This window comes from Triticum dicoccoides, chromosome 4A (assembly GCF_002162155.2).
Source record: "Triticum dicoccoides isolate Atlit2015 ecotype Zavitan chromosome 4A, WEW_v2.0, whole genome shotgun sequence".
In the NCBI taxonomy this organism is placed as follows: Eukaryota; Viridiplantae; Streptophyta; class Magnoliopsida; order Poales; family Poaceae; genus Triticum; species Triticum dicoccoides.
Window position 1 is genome coordinate 57,317,685 of NC_041386.1, and position 14,540 is coordinate 57,332,224.

At 45.6% G+C, this 14,540-nt stretch overlaps 1 protein-coding gene across 3 annotated transcripts in view; it reads right to left on the reverse strand.

Annotated features, from left to right (window-relative positions):
• Positions 1 to 5,528, reverse strand: part of LOC119284947 (protein DETOXIFICATION 42-like) — an 11,219-nt gene extending 5,691 nt beyond the window's left edge. For all 3 annotated transcript variants that reach the window (XM_037564134.1, XM_037564132.1, XM_037564133.1), the window contains exon 1: positions 5,040 to 5,528. The gene's annotated coding sequence lies outside the window, so the exon portion shown is untranslated. The remainder of the gene's footprint in view (positions 1 to 5,039) is intronic.
• Between the last annotated feature and the right edge of the window lie 9,012 nt (positions 5,529 to 14,540).

Consider the following 14,540-nt stretch of genomic DNA (forward strand, 5'->3'; position numbering starts at 1 on the left):
CATCGAACAACAGTGTCGCATGCGATGGGCCAGTAGTTGCACGCCAATGGTTAATTTCCCACGTGCCGCGTCGTCCGGTGCGATGCAAGTAACATGATAGAGATTCGGATCAACAATGGGCCGCGGCAAGGCGGCATGGCAAAAATCACATGCTCATGTAACATAGTAATTTTACTATTGTCACGAATTCGTGACAGTAGTAAAATTACTCTAGATATGTCCGTGCAGTAATTTGTGACAGTAGTAAAATTACTCTAGATATGCAACATAGTAAAGATCATGATGAGCATGGATGCAAGAAATTAATTCGTGACAGTAGTAAAATTACTCTAGATATGCAACATAGTAATTTTACTACTGTCACGAATTAATTTCTTGCATCCATGCTCATGTAACAAATTATGTCCGTGCAGTGAAAGATCATCTTACTAAAGGTAGTACTCAAACTACAGATGTATAGCGATTCTAGTGTAGTTTGGGCCATTCTAACATCAAGTTCACTATAATTTTGGTTACAAGATAGTGCATGCTTATGGGTTACCCACTAGTAATTTAGAAGTAGCATTTTTTTTTTACATATCACATGCATGGTTGTTTGGCTTTGAAGAACTAGGGTAGTGGTTTTCCAATTGCGTTCCTTAGCCACCCCATTCTAGTCTCCTTTTTGCCCTGTTTATACTAGAATCTTCCTCCTCTTCAAGGTGGGAAGACGAAAAGGGGCAGCCATCTTGGTTTCCCAACTACTCATGGCTATTTCTCTCTTCACTCTTTCCAATGAGAAAGATGACAGGAGTCCCTCCCATCTTATTTGGATATATCGCTGAGACTACTTGTCATCATGTTTTTATAGGCAATTTCCCCCATCTAGCATTGGGGAAAGGAGAGGCGAATATGCATTCAATGGAGTGAACTATACTCCAAACATCTGTAGAACTAAAATGACACTTGAATATAGCAAATGGTAACACAAGATTCTGGATTATTCCTCATCAATGGCAAGCGAGTAAATATAATGCAGTCCCCTCAGGAAAGCTACAATATATGTGAGGCTTTTAGTATGCCATAAGTTTGCGCCTCCATCGCTTCATTTTCGAGAGTGAATTTTTGCGCAACTAGTTGCCACTACATTTAATTATTCAAAAACAAATCTCCAAGTTTCCAAAAAAATTGTGAAATGAGCACCCCTAACATATGACTCTTTCTATCCGATATTCTTTAGAGAGAAGTGCATATTTCAACCTTCAACTTTTGCCCTAGTCTAATTTACAACCCCGAACTCCAATACCATCTAAATTACAACCCCCAACTCTCAAAACCGGCCAGGATTCAACCCTCCCCTCTCTGTTGACCGGTTTTGACCAGTCAACAGGTCCAGTCAGCATGCCACATCAGCAAAAAATGCAAAATTTCCAAGGAAACAACCTGTAAAATCGAAGAAAATCCAGGAAAAGAAATAAGAAATCCAATTTCCGAAAAACACGGAAAATAGAAGAACGAATTTCCAAAAAAAATCCAGAAAAAACCCAAAAACTCAAATTCCAGAAAAAAATCATTTTTTATTTTCCCTAGCTTTTTTCGCAAATAATTTTTTCGGAATTTTGCCTTTTTATATTTTTCCCTGATCTTATAGATTTTTATTTACTTTTTCTTGAAATTTTGAAAAAAAAATCTGACGTGGCATGCTGATTGGACCCGTTGACTAGTCAAAACTGGTCACCCTAGGTCAAAACCGGTCAACAGGGAGGGGATGGTTGAATCCTGACCGGTTTTGAGACTTGGGGGTTGTAATTTAGACGGTATTAAAGTTCAGGGTTGTAAATTAGATTAGGGTAAGAGTTCAGGGTTGAAATATGCACTTCTCTCTATTCTTTACAACACATGTTAACAGTCATCCATGACCATCGCTTCATGGGCTGCAACCATCGATCGCAATTTTGTATGAAAATCGGACGCGAAGGTGTCGTATGTATAGTGTGAAATAATGTGTGCATGTAGTAAGTCATGCTATGCCGTGTGGACTGACACACATTAATCAAAAAGTTTGACTCACATGACATGTTAGTGATCTAAACGCTCTTATATTTGTTTACAGAGGAAGTACAAAAAAGAATGTTTTTTGGTTAGATAACTCGCACATTATTCGTTTCTTTTTGTGTTGAACAGTTAGCTAACTTGCATTCACCATTTTTTTTCACAATTTTTGGAAACTTGGGAAAGTATTGAACAGTGAAAATATGTGTTGTGTAGTGGCAACTAAGTGCCGAATTTACTTTCTACATTTCTGGTCCATGTCCTTTGCAGGAAAATGACTTGGCTAGATTCACATACTCCCTTCGTCCCAAAACAAGTGTCTCACGTTAGTACAAAGTTGTACTAGAGTTGAGACACTTATTTTGAGACGGAGGGAGTATTAAATATACTACAACCATTTAGTGTACCCCGTGGCAACTAAGCCACAAAACATCAAACATAGTTCATCGCCAACCTTTATGAAAAGCAAACTGATCTTAAGCCACAAAAACATCAAACATAAATATGTATTGGGCGCCACTAACTCTCCTAGTGCTGTGATTATGTTGCTGATGTGCCACTAGCAGTTTGGACTGACCACTTACATAAATAATTCCAATCATACATATATAAGTTGGTACGTTGCTCTTTCTACTTTTGATTGGCTAGCAAAGTAACCTTGCTCCTTTTGACCATAATTTGTGTATCAGGTTGGAGTCATCTAATTGTATGTTGACAAAACTCAAAAGGCAAACGACTCAGTGATAAAAGCAAATTTAGTGTACGACATGTACGATAGTATGGTGTCAGCATATCGTTTGTCGTATCACGTTAGAAATTTTTAGTGGCGTTGAGAACAAAGACCGGTCCGAGAGTCAAGGGAGTGTGAAAAGGTCTAAGCATTAGAATGAAAGGATGGAAGAAACAACAACATTGAATAAAGAGAAAATAATCATGTACTATACCAATATTGTTCTTGAAACAAAATTCTCTACGGCTACATTGCTATCCTTTTGTGCCATCTTCAGGTGGCATGGTTAACTACAACAAGAGAAGCCAACCATCTGTACCAGAAATAAAGAACACGGTAGTGCGAGACTTTGTTTTCATGGATAACAATGTCATATCGAAGTTGCGGTGTTTCTATGCCCTATGCTTAGATACATCTGAGAGTTGCGACAGACGATTCAGACTCCAGAGAATGTGTTAAAATAGACTGCTAAAAAATTAACTTCTTTTTTGTGATAACCAAATTTAACTCAAATACCTGGCATTCAGTCTCACTATAAGTTTCCTCAAGAATATCTTGCCCAAGATAGTGCTTCAAGGATAAGGCTAGAAATAGACAGATGTGACCATTGAATTGAAGCTCCACAACAAACAATTCTGGGGGAGAATGCATAGCATAAGATGTGATACTAATGCTCGACAAAACTTGTCATACCTGGTGATTCCAAAATAAAGTTAGGGCTTACTGGCTAGCACCATCTATGTTGGGCCAGCCAGGGTTTGATCATCATGCTCACCAAGTTCCTCTTATATGCATGACTATTTTTTTATAATTCCTATATTCTTAAAGCTTCTGGTACAAAGTATCACCAAGTTCCTCTTATGCATGACAATCATAGTTGTATTGTGTTTGTTGCATATTTGTATATATTCTGTATGTTTTTACTAAATCTTGTTTGTTGTGACTGCAAAAAAGTGTGCTACTAAAAAGACACGAGTTGGCCCAGCTATCACAATCACAGTGAACAAAATAGCCCGAAACAGTATCCATGAATTTGAAAAATTTCTGTATAAAACCAGTCAACACACCGAGAAAACAACTGCAGTAACAAAACTACAAGTGTTCTGTCTAGTGCGTATTTGACCAGTCACATATACTCCGCTCTTATCATCTTCTGCATCCGTAGTCCGTACATTTGAGTATTATCACTAGCAGACAAACAAATAAGCAATGCTTGATCAGATGGTTTTATCCCGAATGTTGGCCACTCTAAAAGCAAAAAAGCCAAGAAATGTCACATTATATATATCCCGATCGAACTGTTTATAAATGTATCCAACAAAAGGGGAGTGGAATGCGAGCTGCGTCATCGGCAAGTTAAGCAGCTTTCGGAGACTAATACCATGCTGATAGGTGGTGCCTGCCAGCTTTGGAGTGCTTGGTTGAAATGGAGCAACAAAAAAGGCGTCTACGATATCTGAATCTACTGACGTGTGGTTACCCTGATCGCTCTTTCTTGTGTAACAGCAACCAGGCCAGCTTTGGACTGGTGCCGGCCAACTTTAGAAAACCACTACCCGAGGGAGCGTGAAAAAGAAGATTTAAAGGTGCAGATAAACGCGCGAATAATATGGCTATCAATCGGTTAAGCTTCTCTGGCACAGCATCTATATTCCCGGAAATGCAGCTTTGCATGGCTTTTACTTCTGATTTATGTGTGCATATATCAATATATATGCATTATTGTTTGGTCAACTACGTAGTACGTGGCAGACTCATGCAGAGTGCGCAGAAGGATACAACCAAGTTCTACTCCTGCGTGGTAATCCACCGCATATCTTCGCCAAAAAAAGACAGTAATCCACCTCATAGAGCGACTGCATGTGTGTAGAGTGGTTGATTAGTCTAGTATCCTAGCTTCTTGTAGTGCAACGATCGATCACAGTCGAAGCGTACACCGTGGACAGAGACACCTCTCGACCGGGCCAATTTGTGGTTAGGAAAACACTTGCACTTGCTCGGATGGTTGGTTACGTTTAACGATCACCTACTCTAGCTAAAACGTCGGTACATTGAGAACTACGCATCACGGCCTGCCGTGCAACACGTCACCGTCGATCACTATGCTTGGGCTCGGCTCAGCCATGCCTCGAAGACATTAGCTAGCTATGTTCTTACGATTGGTCGAGCTCCCGTCCGAAGAGCACTATATCGACATGCGATCGATGATCTAGCTACCTGTAAGAACGATCAAGCAGAAGCAGAGACAGAAGCCATATCAAAGCATGCGCTTGCGTACCTCTGGCCTGAAGTGGCGAAGCGGCCGGCGACTGGGTGCCGAGCTAGCTGGCCGTGTGTGTCTTTGGTTCCACTTGCACTCTTGGGCGCTGAGTGCAGGGAGCTACTGGCTGCTGCTCCACCCTGGCTCGTGGCCCCTATTAATAGGCGCCGTGAGAGGACGGCCGGAGGCACGATTCACGCGCGCGTACTTGCGGTCGCGCGACGGCTCGAGGGTCCGTTGGATTCCCGCTGCCTTTTTCGCTAGCTCTGGAGTCCAGGTCGGAGTCGCAATAGCTAGGAGAAAATCCTTGTTTAGTCGCGGGCCGCGTGGCCAGCACAGGCCCGCGCGTGTCGCCGCCGTACACCGGGCCGCGCACCGGCGCCCCGTCCGCCGTGTCACCGCGCCATTGGCGGCTCGCCGGCCAGGAAAAGTTCCGGCTGCAGCGGGAGCGCGGTGGTGCGGTGTGCGTTCACCAGTATACAAGTCGAGGATATAGGTCACTCACTAGTCACTAGGAGGCCTTCTCTCTCTCTCTCTCTCTCTCTCTCTCTCTCTCTCTCTCTCTCTGAATAAAAGAGGTCAGCAATGGAAAGCCTGGCCCGCTTCTTTTCCCGGGGGATGATGGCCCGCCCGCCTGCGTCGCCTTCGTGCCACCCCTAGTTTACGCATTCCATCGATCTCCTTTTCCCGGGGGAAGAAGAAGACGTCTGTGTGGAAAGGAGCTGCACCGAGGAAGGAAGGAGAGGGACGATGGAACCCGTGGGAAAGTTAGGTTGCGGAGGTCGGTCAGAGTAGCGGTGACAGTGAGAGTGGTGCACGCGCCATGGATTTTATTTTATGTCTCGACCGAGGACAAGCTAGGCCACCAAGGACGGCCTGAGCTACGCCGGTCGCCGGGCCAAGCACTCCCGAATAATTTTCCTGCTGATAAGTTGATCTGGTGATTGCTTTTTGGTCTGAATACTTGTGCGCGCGCGCCAGTGGTCGCTTGCGTGTGAGCTCGCCGTCGGTGCTAGCTGGGTGGCGGCTCTCTCCATCAACCGTGTTGCCAACGGTGGAGAAGAAGCTTGCGTCGACTACGGTAAAATTACCGGCTGGTGTCATTACATTCCACCCAAACCAGAAGCCTAGGTTAGTATGTACTATATGAATGGAAAGTTCGACTTCTGCAACTATTGCCGATGGTATAAAATTTAAAAGTCTGTCTAGGACTCAGTCGACTGAGACTTCGCGAAGACTTAATGGGCTGACATAGGGATTAGGACATCCTCAAGACGGACACACAACCCTTCCATACTTGTTGGGACTGTGGAAGCTATACAACGCGCGCCTGTGTCGCTCCGCGGCGCGATCCGGACGCGATTTCTCTCGCAAACTGAAAACAAACGTGGGGGAGCTTAGCGAGAGTCCGGACTTGTGACGTCCCCGATTCAATCATACACTAATCATACAAACGTGTAAGATCAAGATCAGAGACTCACGGAAAGATATCATAACAGAACTCTAAACACAAATAAAAGTCATACAAGCTTCATATTACAAGCCAAGGGCCTCGAGAGCTCGAATACAAAAGCTCGATACCAACGAGTCAACGAAAGCAACAATATATGAGTACATATATAAGTTAAACAAGGTGCCATAAGATGGCTAGCACAAACAGGGATACAGATCGAAGAGGCGTAGGCCTCCTGCCTGGGATCCTCTTAAACTACTCCTGGTCATCGGCGGTCTGCACGTAGTAGTAGGCACCGTCGAAGCAGTGGTAATCGTCGTCGGTGGCGTATGGCTCCTGGGATCCGCCAACTGATTGCAGCAACCGGGTATAGAGGGAAAAGAGGTGGCCAAGCAGCCGTGAGTACTCATCCAAAGTACTCGCAAGATTGACATCAGATCTACACTACATATGCATCGGTATCAATAAAGGCGTAGTATTTGTGGACTGAACTGCAGAATGCTGGAATAAGAAGGGGGGAGAAGCTAGTCCTATCAAAGACTACACTTCTGACAGCCTTCATCTTGAAGCATATAGAAGAGAGTAGCTGAGGTAGTAACAAGTAACGTCGTATAGCATAATCCTACCCGACGATCTTCTCCTCGTCACCTTGTGAGAGAGCGATCGTCGGGTTGTATCTGGAACTCAACTAGGTGTGTTTTATTAAGTATTCGATTTTAGTTGTAAGAGGTCGGAATACAACTCCAAGTCGTCCTGTTACTGTGGACACGACTATTCGAATAGATTAACTTCCCTGCAGGGTCGCACCACATTACCCAACACACTCGATCACTCTGGCCGCACACACTTTCCTGGGTCATGCCCGGCCTTGGAAGATCAACACGTCACAACCCTACCTAGGCTCAACAGAGAGGCCAGCACGCCGGTCTACATCATAAGCGTGCAGGGGTCTTGGGCCCATCACCATTTGCACTCTTGCATGTTGCGTGGGCGACCGTGATCAGTTATGGCAACCTCCTTTACAAGGCAGGTGCTTACGGGGACCACCCGGGAGCGTGCCGCTCAGTCGCTGACGTCTGGAAAGCTTTGGCTGATACTACGATGCCGGTTTCCCATATCTTGCCCCGCATGGTAGTTAGTGTGTATAGGTCAACGACCAACTCGGATCAAATATCCAAACTCGTTAGGCGGGTTATTTTGAAGTAACTGCGGACAACGACCAGGGACCAGGCCCACCTCTCTCCTGGGTGGTCTCACCCTGCCCCATCGCTCTGCCACAAAGATCCACTTGAAGGGTCGTCGGGAAACAAGTCCTTTCAGTCCCCAGTCCGTGAATCACTCGCGGGTACTCTACGAGCCGACCAACTTTAGTCACAACATTGTATCATGTGTAATGAGTATATATGTATATGAAGGAAATATGCCCTAGAGGCAATAATAAAGTTGTTATTTATATTTCCTTATATCATGATAAATTTTTATTATTCATGCTAGAATTGTATTAACCGGAAACTTAGTACATGTGTGAATACATAGACAAACAAAGTGCCACTAGTATGCCTCTACTTGACTAGCTCGTTGAATCAATGATGGTTATGTTTCCTGGCCATAGACATGAGTTGTCATTTGATTAACGGGATCACATCATTAGAGAATGATGTGATTGACTTGATCCATCCGTTAGCTTAGCACGATGATCGTTTAGTTTTTTGCTATTGCTTTCTCCATAACTTATACATGTTCCTATGACTATGAGATCGTGCAACTCCCGAATACCGAAGGAACGCTTTGTGTGCTATCAAATGTCACAACGTAACTGGGTGACTATAAAGATGCTCTACAGATGTCTCCGATGGTGTTTGTTGAGTTGGCATAGATCGAGATTAGGATTTGTCACTCCGAGTATCGGAGAGGTATCTCTGGGCCCTCTCGGTAATGCACATCACTATAAGCCTTGCAAGCAATATGACTAATGAGTTAGTTGTGGGATGATGCATTACGAAACGAGTAAAGAGACTTGCCGGTAACGAGATTAAACTAGGTATTGGGATACCGACGATCGAATCTCGGGCAAGTAACATACCGATGACAAAGGGAACAACGTATATCGTTATGCGGTTTGACCGATAAAGATCTTCATAGAATATGCGGGAGCCAATATGAACATCCAGGTTCTGCTATTGGTTATTGACCGAAGACGTGTCTCGGTCATGTCTACATAGTTCTCGAACCCGTAGGGTCCGCACGCTTAACGTTCGGTGATGATCGGTATTATGAATTTATGTGTTTTGATGTACCGAAGGTAGTTCGGAGTCCCAGATATGATCACAGACATGACGAGGAGTCTCGAAATGGTCGAGACAAAAATAATGATATATTGGACGGCTATATTCGGACACCGGAAGTGTTCCGGGCGATTTCGGAGAAAACCGGAGTGCCGGAGGGTTACCGGAACCCCCCGGGGAAAGTTGGGCCTTCATGGGCCATAGGGAAGAGGGGAGGCAGCCCACAAGGGGAAACCGCGCCCCCTCCCTCTAGGGAGTCTGAATTGGACTAGGGAGGGGGTGTGCCCCCCTTTCCTTCTCCTTCTCATCTTCCTTACTTCCTTCCTTCCCCTTCTCCTCCTAGTAGGACTAGGAAAGGAGAAATCCTACTCCTACTAGGAGGAGGATTCCTCTTCCCTTGGCGCGCCACTAGGGCCGGCCGGTCTCCCCCTTGCTCCTTTATATACGGGGTCAAGGGGCACCCTAGGAAACACAAGTTGATTGTTTCCAGCCATGTGCGGTGCCCCCTCCACCATAATCCACCTCGGTCATATCGTAGCGGTGCTTAGGCGAAGCCCTGTTCCGGTAGTATCATCATCACCGTCATCATGCTGTCGTGCTGATGAAGCTCTCCCTCGACACTCTGCTAGATCATGAGTTCATGGGACGTCACCGAGCTGAACTTGTGCAGATCGCGGAGGTGTCGTACTTTCAATACTAGGATCGGTCGATCGTGAAGACGTACGACTACATCAACCGTGTTGTCATAACACTTCCGCTTACGGTCTACGAGGGTACATGGACAACACTCTTCCCTCTCGTTGCTATGCATCACCATGATCTTGCGTGTGCGTAGGATTTTTTTTAAATTACTGCGTTACCCAATGGTATATACCCGTGATCAATACTCGCCGTGATCATGACCCGATAATATAGCATGGCATACGAACAAGAATATAGGGCCACTGATGGAATACTAGCATCCTATACTAAGTATTTAGGATTGCAAGTAAAAGTATCAACAGTAGTAGCAAAGACAGGCTATGCAGTAGTATAGGATCAAACCGATGAAACAGTAACAACTACACTACTCTAATGCAAGCAGTAGAGAGAAGGAGTAGGTGGTGTCAGGATGATCAAGGAGGTTTTGCTTGCCTGGAAGCTCTGCGGAGAAGGACGGGTCGTCACGGGTGTAGTCAACGTTAGGAGCATCAACGTCAGTCTCAAAGTCTACCAGAGAGAATAGGGGGAAGAAAGAATGAATAGAATGCAAACAGATGCATTGCGATGCATGACATGGCAATAAGCGGTGTTAGGTGTGACCTAATGCAGTATTAGGTGATACGGCGAAGGGGGAAAACATCCGGGAAATTATTCCCGGAGTTTGGCATTTTCGGACAGGTGAAACGGAGGGGGCGGTTCCATGTTCGCTATGCTAGGTACATGTGGCAAACGAACAGAGTGCATATAAGGAATCACTACGTTTTTCTGAGCAACTTTCATGTATAAAGTATTTTCATCCGAGTTACATATTATTTTATATTAATTTTCAAAGTTTTAAACAATTTCTGGAGTTAACAGATTTAATTGAATTCAAAAATTCATTTACTGCATCAGTATGACATCAGCATGATGTCAGAAGTCAACAGGGCTGTTGATAACCCACAAGTATAGGGGATCAGTTGTAGCCTCTTTCAATAAGTAAGAGTGTCGAACCCAACGAGGAGCTAAAGGTAGAACAAATATTCCCTCAAGTTCTATCGACCACTGATACAACTCTACGCACGCTTGACGTTCACTTTACCTAGAACAAGTATGAAATTAGAAGTACTTTGTAGGTGTTGTAGGATAGGTTTGCAAGATAATAAAGAGCAGGTAAATAAAAACTGGGGGCTGTTTAGATAAAGAAACAACTAAGTTAGTTTTAGTACAGAGCTTTTTGTCATAAGAAAGTTATTTGTCCCTAGGCAATCAATAATTAGACCGGTAATCGTTATTGCACTTTTATATGAGGGAGAGGCATAAGTTAACATAATTTCTCTCCTTGGATCATATGCACTTATGATTGGAACTCTAGCAAACATCCGTAACTATTAAAGATCATTAAGGTAAAACCCAACCATAACATTAAAGTATCAAGTCCTCTTTACTCCCATACGCAAACAACCCACTTATTCGGGTTTAAGCTTTTGTCACTCTAGCAACCCACCATAAGAAAATCATGAACATATTGCAAACCCTAGAACGGGGATCCCTCACGCTTGCGTGACACGGAGAGCACCATAGGACATCACCAATAATAAAACATGCAACTCAAACCAATCACGATTATCAATTAACCCATAGGACAAAACGGATCTAATCAAACATCATAGGATAGCCATACATCATTGGGAAATAATATATAGCATTGAGCACCATGTTTAAGTAGAGATTACAACGGGGAGAAGGGGTATTACTAAAGGAAATATGCCCTAGAGGCAATAATAAAGTTGTTATTTATATTTCCTTACATCATGATAAATGTTTATTATTCATGCTAGAATTGTATTAACCGGAAACTTAGTACATGTGTGAGTACATAGACAAACAGAGTGTCCCTAGTATGCCTCTATAGACTAGCTCACTAATCAAAGATGGCTAAGTTTCCTGACCATAGACATGTGTTGTCATTTGATGAACGGGATCACATCATTAGAGAATGATGTGATGGACAAGACCCATCCGTTAGCTTAGCATAATGATCATTTAGTTTTATTGCTATTGCTTTCTTCATGACTTATACATGTTCCTCTGACTATGAGATTATGCAACTCCGGAATACCAGAGGAACACCTTGTGTGCTATCAAATGTCACAACGTAACTGGGTGATTATAAAGATGCTCTACACGTGTCTCCGATGGTGTTTGTTGAGTTGGAATAGATCAAGATTAGGATTTGTCACTCTGAGTATCGGAGAGGTATCTCTAGGCCCTCTCGGTGTTGCACATTGAGGGAGTCCTGGTTTAGGGGGTCCTTGGGCGTTCGGGCTGTGTAACCTGGGCCAGACTAATGGGCTGCGAAGATACAAGATAGAAGACTTTCCCCCGTGTCCGGATGGGACTGTCCTTTGTGTGGAAGGCAAGCTTGGCGTGCGGATATGAATATTCCTTTCTCTGTAAACCGACTCTGTACAACCCTAGCCCCCTCTGGTGTCTATATAAACCGAAGGGTTTAGTCCGTAGAGGCAGTCATAATCATACATGCTAGACATCTAGGGTTTAGCCATTACGATCTCGTGGTAGATCAACTCTTGTAACCCCTATACTCATCAAAGTCAATCAAGCAGGACGTAGGGTATTACCTCCATCAAGAGGGCCCGAACCTGGGTAAACATCATGTCCCATGCCTCTTATTAGCCTAGATCATTAGATGCACAGTTCGGGACCCCCTACCCGAGATCTGCCGGTTTTGACACCGACATTGGTGCTTTCATTGGCCAGATCTTCATATTCGGCGGCTTTGCACTGCACGCCAACTCGGTTGACCACCTAGAGCAGATCGACAGCTACACCCCTGGTCACCGGATCAATTTTGGAAATTTGAACTATGTCGCTGATATCCGAGGAGACTTGATCTTCCAATGATTCACGGCCCCAGCCGCCGCTCCGGCCTCAGATCCACAGCGTGTCACCAGGTCTGAAGACGGGAGCCTAGAGCCCGCCGGACCCTCTACGGCCATAGAGCTCAACACTGGAGAATCAGAGAGAATAGTGTCACCGGTGGCCATCTCAAGACCGAACTCTTCTCCGGACACTAGTTCTGAATCCTCGAAGTCCGTGTCATGCAAGCTCGGCCCAGGAACTTCTGTCCCCATCCAAACCTCGCTCTTGAACGAGGCTTTGGACTTAATGTGATCCCTTGCTATCATAGAGGAACCGCTTCCAAATTACGCCCAACCCGGACTAGGGGCTGAAAATAGGGAACTTTACTTACCACCCACCGCCCACTTCATAGCCACTATCGACGATCTAACCTACATGCTCGACTATGCCTCCGAGGGCATCGACGGTATGGACGACGATGCCAGAGAGGAGTAGGTCCAAAACCCGCCGTTCACTGGACGCTGGACGGCCACTTCCTCATACGACGTGTACATGGTGGGCACACCTAAAGCAGGTGATGGCGATGATGAAAAGGATCCCGTCGAGGAATAACCTCCCGAGATACCACCAAAGCGTCGACGTCGTGGAAAAGACAGCAATACCGGCACCGGAGACGATGACACTCCGGAAAACGCCAAAGACCAAGAAGACCCCATTGAACCAACATCCGAACAAGATGATCAGGAGGACAGGCAAATTGACCCTGACGATCAAGCAGGGAACGAAGACTCGGAGGATAGCAACTATCTACCACTCTCCGAGGACGACGTGAGCCTCGGCGATGAAGATTTCATCGTGCCAGAGGAACCCCTCGAACAAGAGCGCTTTAAGCGCCAGCTAATAGCTACTGCAAGAAGCCTAAAGAAAAAGCAGCAGCAGCTTCAAGCTGATCAAGATCTGCTCAACGACAGATGGACTAATGTCCTGGCAGCTGAGGAATACGGCCTTGAACGCCCAACAAAGAGTTCCCCGAAGTGCAAACTGCTACCCCAATTCGACGATGAGGCGCGGGAGCCCATACCACCCGCGCGTAACGCAGCTGACGGACCTGACCGACCACCACGTGGCCGGGACAGAACGACAACTCAAGCCGAATACCAGCTCGCACCACCTCTCCATAAAAGCAGAGAAACAACAGCTTGGGGATACACTTATGACCTACGTTAGGACCTGGACAATAGAGCTGGCCAGACCAGGTCAATCTATGGATCAAGGGGGCATGCCCAAGTGCGAGAAGACGTCCATCAGGCCTGGCGTGACAAACACAACCCCACCAGGGCCGAAAACCGCATACGAACTTCATCCGAACTACGCCGTGATGTTGCCCGATACAGAGGCTCCGCACACCCCCTACGCTTCACCGATGAGGTAAGGGAGCACCAGTTCCCAGAAGGGTTTAAACCCATCAACATCGAATCATACGATGGCACAACAGATCCTGCAGTATGGATTGAAGATTTTTTTCTCCACATTCACATGGCACGCGGTGATGATCTACATGCCATCAAGTACCTCCCCCTAAAACTCAATGGGCTAGCACGGCACTGGCTGAACAGCCTACCAGAAAACTCTATTGGTAGCTGGGAAGACTTGGAGGATGCATTCAGAGACAACTTCCAAGGTACCTATGTTCGGCCCCCAGATGCCGATGATCTTAGTCACATAATCCAGCAATCGGAGAATCAGCCCGACAACTCCGGACCAGGTTCTTAATCAAAAAGAACCAGATTGTGGATTTTACGGACACCGAAGCCCTCGCGGCCTTTAAACACAACGTCCGAGATGCATGGATCGCCCGACACCTCGGCCAAGAAAAGCCGAAGTCCATGGCAGCCCTTACCACACTTATGACCCGCTTTTGCGCGGGAGAGGATAGCTAGCTTGCTCGTAGAAGCAATAGCACCAGCGACCCTGGTACCTCCAAACCCAGGGACGGCAATGGCAAGCCACGACGCAACAAGCACAAGCGTCGAAACAATAATGAAGGAACCAAGACACGGCGGTCAATGCCGGATTCAGTGGCTCCAAACCCGGTCAACGCAAGAAGCCATTCAAGGCAAATAGAGATGGCTCATCCAGCTTAGACCGTATACTTGATCGGCCTTGCCAGATTCATGGCACCCCCGATAAGCCCGCCAATCACACCAACAGAAATGG